The sequence below is a fragment of the Empidonax traillii genome, unplaced genomic scaffold (assembly GCF_003031625.1).
Source record: "Empidonax traillii isolate 1590-97213 ecotype Southwest subspecies unplaced genomic scaffold, ASM303162v1 scaffold960:size377693, whole genome shotgun sequence".
NCBI classification, from domain to species: Eukaryota; Metazoa; Chordata; class Aves; order Passeriformes; family Tyrannidae; genus Empidonax; species Empidonax traillii.
This window is the reverse complement of record NW_020956153.1, coordinates 291,492-299,286: the sequence shown is the minus strand read 5'-3', so window position 1 is coordinate 299,286 and position 7,795 is coordinate 291,492.

Below are 7,795 nucleotides of genomic sequence, written 5' to 3'. Positions count from 1 at the left end.
CCAAATTTTGCAGTTAAGATAGTAACAGTTTTTTCTTCTCCTTGGGAACTAATACCAGTTATCCTCAGTTTTTGTGAATGTTCAAGGATTGATAATCCAAGGCACAAAGCATTTGTAATGTATATTTTATGTCTATACTGTTAATCAGATTTCTGATTTTTGTAAATGCACTTTTTATAAGCACTGTATTCTTTTGAATACTGGCTTAGTATTTGTCTTTGACTTACATTAAGTTCACTCAGTGGTGATGGTATGGTATAGTATTTGAAAAAGCAGAATGCTTAAACTTTGCAGTTGCAGAGCAATTTCATACAGTTGCAGATCAATCTGATGGAGTTGCTTCAGAAATCTCACATCAATGAGGATTTCCAAAATTCCAAAATTAATGTCTTCAGCAGCATGTCCAAACTATACTTTTGCTCTTGTGAGTGCTCCCTCCTGTATTGTACAGACCTTAACAAGAATGCAGAGAAGCGATGGCAAAATGTGTCCCTTTCCATCTTGTACTTTGCATTTCATAGCAATGCAAATCTTATGTTGTGGACTAAATGAAAAGATGAACATGCACTGTTTGATTCTGTAACAACAGAAGTGAGAACCACTGAACCACTGAGGAGTGGTTCATCATCTGGCCCTTTGCGAAAGAGAGAAGATTACTGACATCTGTGAAGCAATGGAGCTCAGTCAGTGGACTTCTATATCATTTTCTATATGGAGAGAAGAGCAGAACAGCAGTCCACTAATTACTAGAACCGCAACAGAATGCTCTCAGCTGGCAGGAGAGAAGGAAGAGGAATGTTTGCTGTCTACCAGAAGTATTTTAACACTTTTGCCTTTTGGTCAGCATTGGGCACCTGACAGAATCACTGTCATCTTACATCCTGATCATCATCATCATATCATTGACTCATTCCATGTTGGAAGGGACCTCAAGGATCATTTAGTCCAATCTTTAATGGCTGTGGCTTTAACAGTCTAGACAAGATGGCCCAGCACCCTGTCCAGCAGAATCTGAAGTGTCCACTGTTGGGGAATCCACAATTTCCCATATAGTGGGATCATTCCACTGGCTGATTGTTCTCATAATGAAAAATTTTCTTTTTGTATCCAATCAGAATCTTCCCAGGTATGACTTGCACCCATCACCCCTTGCTTTTTCCATATAATCCCTTACAAAAAGGGAATCTCCATCTTCTTTGTATGTACCCTTGAAATACAAGGGCATGGTGATAAGGTGTCCTCTAAGCTTCTTTTCTCCAGGCTGGACAAACCAACTTCTTTCAGACTTTCCTTCCACAGCAGACTTCTTAGTCCTTTAGTCATCTTTGTGGCTCTTCACCTTATGCAGTCTGTCCAAATCTTTCTTGTGTAGCAGGGACCAAAACTGAACACAATGTTCTAGGTGTGGCCTGACCAGCACTGTGTAAAGTGCTGATGATAAAGTGATTTCTTTATTTCTGCTGGTGATGTCCTTGTTGATGCAACCCAGCACTGTGTTGGCTTTCTTTACTGCAGCAGCAAACTCTTCCCTTATACTGAGCTGTTTGTCCACTGGTACCATCAGGTCACTTTCCATAGAGCTGCTCTCCAGCCAGGTAGGTCACAGCCAATGCTGCTCTTCCTAGACTATATTTTCCCAAATGCATGATCTTAGCATGTCTTTGTTGAACTTCATCAGGTTGCTAACCTACTCTTCCAACCTATCCAGGTCTTCCTGCAGGATGCCTCTCCCTTCCAAAGTGTCCACTTCCCCACTTAGGTTGGTATTGTTGGTGAACTTCATTAGGGTACACTTGATCCCATCATCCAAATCACTGATGAAAATATTAAACAGTTTTGTACTAGTATCAATCCCTGGGGGACTCCACTTGTGACAATTGCCTGTTTGAAAAGGAGCTATTTACACCACCCTATGGGTGTGGCTGGTCAGCCAATTCCTCACCCGCCATGTGGAGCACTTGTCCAGATCATCACACATCAGATTCTGTGGGAAGAAGCTGTAGGAAATCATATCAGAGCCTGGGAGATACTCAGGTAGGCAGTGTCCCCTGCTTGTTCTGTATCAACTGAGCAGGTTACTTTGTTGTAAAAGGCAATCGACTTTGTCAAGCACAATTTGCTCTTCATAAATCCATGCTGGCTTTTCTTAATCACATGCTTCATTAGACTTGTGACAGCTCCTAGGAGAATTTGTTCCATAAGTTTGCCAGGGACCAGACTAAGACCAATGGACCTGCCATTTCCTGCATCCTCCTTTAAGTCCTTCTTGTAGATGGGATTGACATTAACCTTCTTTTAGTCTTCTGGGATGTCTCCTGAACACCCACAACTTCTCAAAGATTATGAAGAGTGGCCTTGTGCCATGTCAGCCAGCTCTCTTAACACCCTTGTTGGGTATTGTCAGAGCCCATTAATCTGTAGGGGTCAAGCTCCTGTAATAGTTCACGTACCAACCCTTCCTTTACCTGTGGTGGGTCTGTGTTTGCATCAGCCAGGATTTTTGTTCCTAAGGCCTGGTGCTGGAAAGGATATAGGTGAAGAAAGTACCTCTGCCTTTTCAGACTTGATGGTGACTAATTCATCTCTCCTGTTTAACAGCAGACAAATATTTTCCATCTGTCTCTGCTTGTTGTTTAAGTACCTGTCCTGGTTTCAGCTGGCACAGAGTTTATTTTCTTCCTAGTAGCTGGCAGAGTGCTCTATTTTGAATTTGGTATGAGAATAATGTTGATAACGCCCTGATGTTCTGTTTGTTGCTAAGTTGTGTTTGCCCCACATCAAGGACTTTTCAGCGTCCCATACTCTGCCAGTGAGGAGATCCACAAGAAGCTGTGAGGGAGCACGGCCAGAACAGCGAACCCTGACTGCCCAGAGGGATATTGCATACCACAGAATGTCCTGCACAGTATATGAACTGGTGGGAGTTGGCTGGGAGAGGCCCATCGCTGCTTGGGGGTGGATTGGGGATTGATCAGCAGGTGGTGAGTGACTGTATTATGCATCAGTTGTGTTTCTTGGGTTTTATTCCTCTCTGTTTCCTATTTTTGTTTTACTTTACTGTACTTCAATCATTAAACTGTTCTTAACCAGTGGGTTTTATCTTTGTTCTGATACTCCTCTCCATCCCATTGGAGTGGGGTGTCTGCATGGGACTTAACTGTGCTGGGGTTAAGCCATGATAGTATCTGAAGATTCCGTTCTTCTAGTTTTCAACATCTCTGACTAGTTTCAACTTGAGCTGAGCTTTTGCTTTTCTAACTGCATCTCTGCACACCCTTGCAATGCCCTTGCACTTACTTGGATGTAATCCTGAAGCCCAAAAGAAGGTTCAAAGAGAACTGGATGAGATGTTTGGTAAGTTTTCCATTCCTCTTTTATCAAGATTGAATAAATGGAAGCAGGAATGTGACATGTGGCCATTCAAGATGCTTTAAGTAGATAGAAGTGGTTGGGATGGGTGCTAGAAGGTACAGGAGAGAGTACTGAGAAAGTTTGCCAAGTAGAGGGTAGGGGTTTTCTCTTTTTTTACAGTGAAGCAGTTATAGATAGTCACTAATTTGCTATCATTTTGAACCTTCTCCGTTTTACTTTTTTTCCTTAGGAAGATATCAAGTACTGAATGGCACAAATATTCAGATCATAACTTATGCCGTACACAGAAACCCCAAGATCTTCCCTGACCTGGAGGAGTTCAGGCCTGAGCAATTCTTCCCTGAAAATTTTAATGGTAAACATAAACACCTGTATGCTTTCCAAATATTTAATGTTGATAGTTTGCATGCATCCATCGCTTTGTACTGACATTTCTGGTCTCACTAGGGGTGATGTGGAGGAATTTTCACACCCATTTTCTCCTTGCAATGGTTTTATGGTAGGCTTTTCAGCTGAGTGTACATGTCAAGGTGTTAGTAGTGGGGCTGCTGTTCATATGACCTCTGTGAGAAAAAAACTGAGAAGAGAACACACAGTTCCTGCTGGCTCTGTGATGGACCTGCTGCAGGACACAGCTGAGCCCAGCGGCCAAACCAGTGGCATCTCTTGAAAATGTATTTATAAAAGTGTGCAAAAAAATGCTGAACAGGCAGAGGAGGATGGGGAGGGGAAAAAGAGTAAAACAGCAGTGCAAACACCAAGGTCAGTGAAGGTGGAGGAGGAATTACTCTAGACACTAGAGCAATGATTCCCTAGCAGCCTGTGGAGCATACTGGAGCAGGTTTATCCACAAGAGCTGCAGCCATGGAGGGCACCTATGCTGGAGCAGGAGAAAAGGGTGAGGAGGGAGCAGCAGAGGGGAATTTTTGTCTTTGTTTCTAACTTCCTAAGTCTGTATTTTTTTTAATTGTCTATATATTAAATAAAATTTACCGAGTTGACTCTGTTTTGCTCATGATGGTAACTAATAAGCAATCTTCCAGTCTTTATCTTCACCCATAAGCATTTGCATCCTGTTGAGGGTGCAGAGTGAATGGGTGGGTGTCTGACTGCTGGACAAGGCTAACTTACCTTAGCTTCTAACAGGCTGTACAGGTATGACTGTGTTACAGGCAGGCACATCAAATGTGGGCAAGGAATTTCCTAGAGCAAATGTTGACACCAAATCTTCCATATTGCAGGAATGCAGGTAGCAGATTTTTAGTGCTGTGTGTTTCTGTGACCCACATCACAAGTTTTTCGCAATCTTAAGCTGTCCCATTTATTAATTCTCCATGACCTCTAGCTTTATTCATGTAATGTGTAGCATACTGCTGAATGCTTTATTTAAACTTGCTGGAGTTTAGCAAGGAGGAGGCCCTGTAGGATCTAGACAAACAACAGAACAGTGGGCGGAATCTCAAATTGTGACCATGCAGGAGTTGTGATCATCCAACTTGGCAGTGTGCATTTTCCTTGACACGTTGATGCGTAAATATAGGTGTGGTGCTTTGGTAGCTACTTAGCATTATTGTCTATTATTTATGACAACATAATTAATACCTTTCAGAATTGCTTTACAGCAGTAGGCTGTGTTCTGGGGGGACAAGTCGTGGTTTGCTTTGTTGTAACACATGTCATTATCCTGATAGGGAAGATTTTGGTTTCTTAGAGAGGAGTCAGACTTCTGTATTCTGTTGGGGATTATTCATTCATGCAAAATGTCTCAAGCTAAGGATCCCAAAATGATGGCTACAGAAAAGAGCAGTTGTTGCAGTACAGTGAACGCCAGGTTGCAGAAACCAAGCAGGCTATGCCTGATGGAGGTGGGCGTCACTACAATCAATCTGTCTTTGGAAAACATAGCTGTGGTGTCTGTCTCTCAAATGCTGTTCATCTCCTCTACTTCTGTGAGAAAGCATCCTCAGAAGGATTTGAAGCTGTAGATTTTTGGGCTACAGTGACATGAAATGTAGCATCAGGCCCTAAAATGCTTCTCTGAGGACTAGGGGAGATCTCTGAGTTGTCCAGCACTGATGATATGCTTTGAAGTGGAGACATGCTGTGCTTTTTTTTTTTTTTTTTTTTTTTTTTTTTTTTTTTTTTTTGTGTAGGTGATGACTGTTGGGGACTACAAATAGCCTGGATTTTTTAGAGTGACTTTCTACATGATAATTAATCATGCATGTTGTGATGGTGTATGTTGAGGAAGAGAGAAGCTCTTACTAAGAAAAACTTTCCTTAAGAAAAAACCACAGCTTTTCAGAATGAGTTGTGTACTTTTTTCCTTCTGTTGTATCAGATTCATTTTAGCTTTGCTTTTCTTGGGTTTATGTTTTACTTGTTGTTAATGATGATTTTATTGCTGTCTTTATTGAAGAATCCAGGCTGCGTTCTGGGCACCAGCAGAGGCCTGTGTTGTCATTGGTGCCTCTGGGCTTACACAGCTGCCTAACAGGAAGCATGCCTTTTGTCAGCATGGGCAGATAGGCTTCCACTTAAGTAAGAGGCTGAATAAAAGCAGGTTTGCACTTTTGTGTGCATCTATGAAAGCAAAGATTCACTAACCAGTGGAATGCTCACAGAAATCCAACACTGAGCAAATAGCTCTCTGAAACTCCTCTCCTATGGAATTTCCTCCAAGGTTTGCAAGTCTCAGTGACATAATTAGGCCTCAAAGATGCCAAAACTCTCATTTCTTTTTTCTTTTACATCTCATTCCAGTGTTGCTGTTGCCTTTTGTTAGCAGCATAACCGTTGCCAACTGCTGGCACGATTTTGTAATGTTTGTTCTGCTCTGTTCCCTACTGCTTTCCCTGTGGCTTTTCACCTTCTCCCTGCTGTTTTTTTTTTTTTTTTTTTTTTTTTTTTTTTTTTTTTTTTTTTTTTTTTTTTTTTTTTTTTTTTTTTTTTTTTTTTTTTTTTTTTTTTTTTTTTTTTTTTTTTTTTTTTTTTTTTTTTTTTTTTTCTGCAGAAGTAGTTATCAAGAGTTAGAAACACGGATCTTTGTCTCAGAATCACAATTAGCCACTTCATCTAATTATCAGCCCCATGAAGGCAACAAACTGCAAGGTTTTTTCTAAAGATGAGAGCATAATTACTCAGCTGATCTCCATAATAAAAAGACAAAAAGTGAACCTCTTCATCCTGCATGCTGACTCACTTCCTAGGATGTCACCTGGACAAAAGGGAGAACTGATGGCTATGTAGCTTGGCTTGTGTGTTGGCAAGACAGGGTATGTATCTGCTGCTTTCTGTCACAAACCATTACATACAACAGCAAGAGTAGCAAAGTTCGTTTCCAGCTGTTTACTGTGCATAAAGATACAACAGTCAGCATTTAAGATAAAGTTTTTCTGGGAGATTACAGGAACAAAGTACCAAAATTTAATCCTCTCTGCTGCCAAGGGTCATGAAAATCTTACTTAACTTTTGATATTCTAAGCCTTCTGTTTGTGTTTTTTGTCTTAGTTGTTATGTTTATGCTGTTTGTTTATTTAGTAAAAATGCTGATGTAGTCAGTGCAATCATTTTTGACATGAAGCAAACAGGCTGAGTGTGACTGTGGCTATAGGTAGCTTCTGTGCTGTATTCAGAGGGTGAAGTTTTGTGAATTGCCTGTGAGCTATGCTGTCTCTTTACCAAACTTCAGTTTGACCACAAAGTTTCTGAGCACTTACTTTGATGAACAGATGCTCAATAGCCTTGCAGCAGTGAGAAGAGACTCTGGGTCCTCCTGAGGCAGGAAGGGCAGCAGTGTATATGGTGGATGCGGTACTGCATCTACACAAGCACTTTGCAAGTTGTGGCACAGATGCTGGTGCTGTCAGTTGTGTTACTGGCACCCTTTAGCCTGTGCCTGAGCATTGAACAGTGAGATCAGTAAAGGCCATTTGAGCTGAGAGGCATCAGTGTGCTTTGCAGTGCTGCTCTTGATCATGGGTGTGTATGGGCTCTGGTTTGGGTAACTCCCTGAAACCATCAACCCAACCGAAGCTTAAAGGTACTTTCCATCTCACTCTTCAGTCATTGTGTTGGACAGCAGTGGACCAGCTCAGTTCTGCATGGCAAAATAGTGTTTTCTGAGCACCTGGAAACACATGGAGAAAGATGATCCTGAGAAAACTCATCCTTCCCAAATCAGCAAAAATGTGTTTTTTCTCTTGACAGTGCGTTATGTCTTTTCCTACTGAGGTATTGCAAAGAACTTTCTCACTCTTCACTTGAGTCAGAGGAGTGAAGTGAGGGCAGGGAAGGAGCACTGTTCCCTCTAGCTTCTCTGCCATTAAGAAATGCTTGCAGGCAGCCTCTCTGTGTGCATGTTTTTTTAAATCTGTTTATTTTCCTGGCAAGCAGCTGCGCCTGTGGCCTTTATGACCACAGG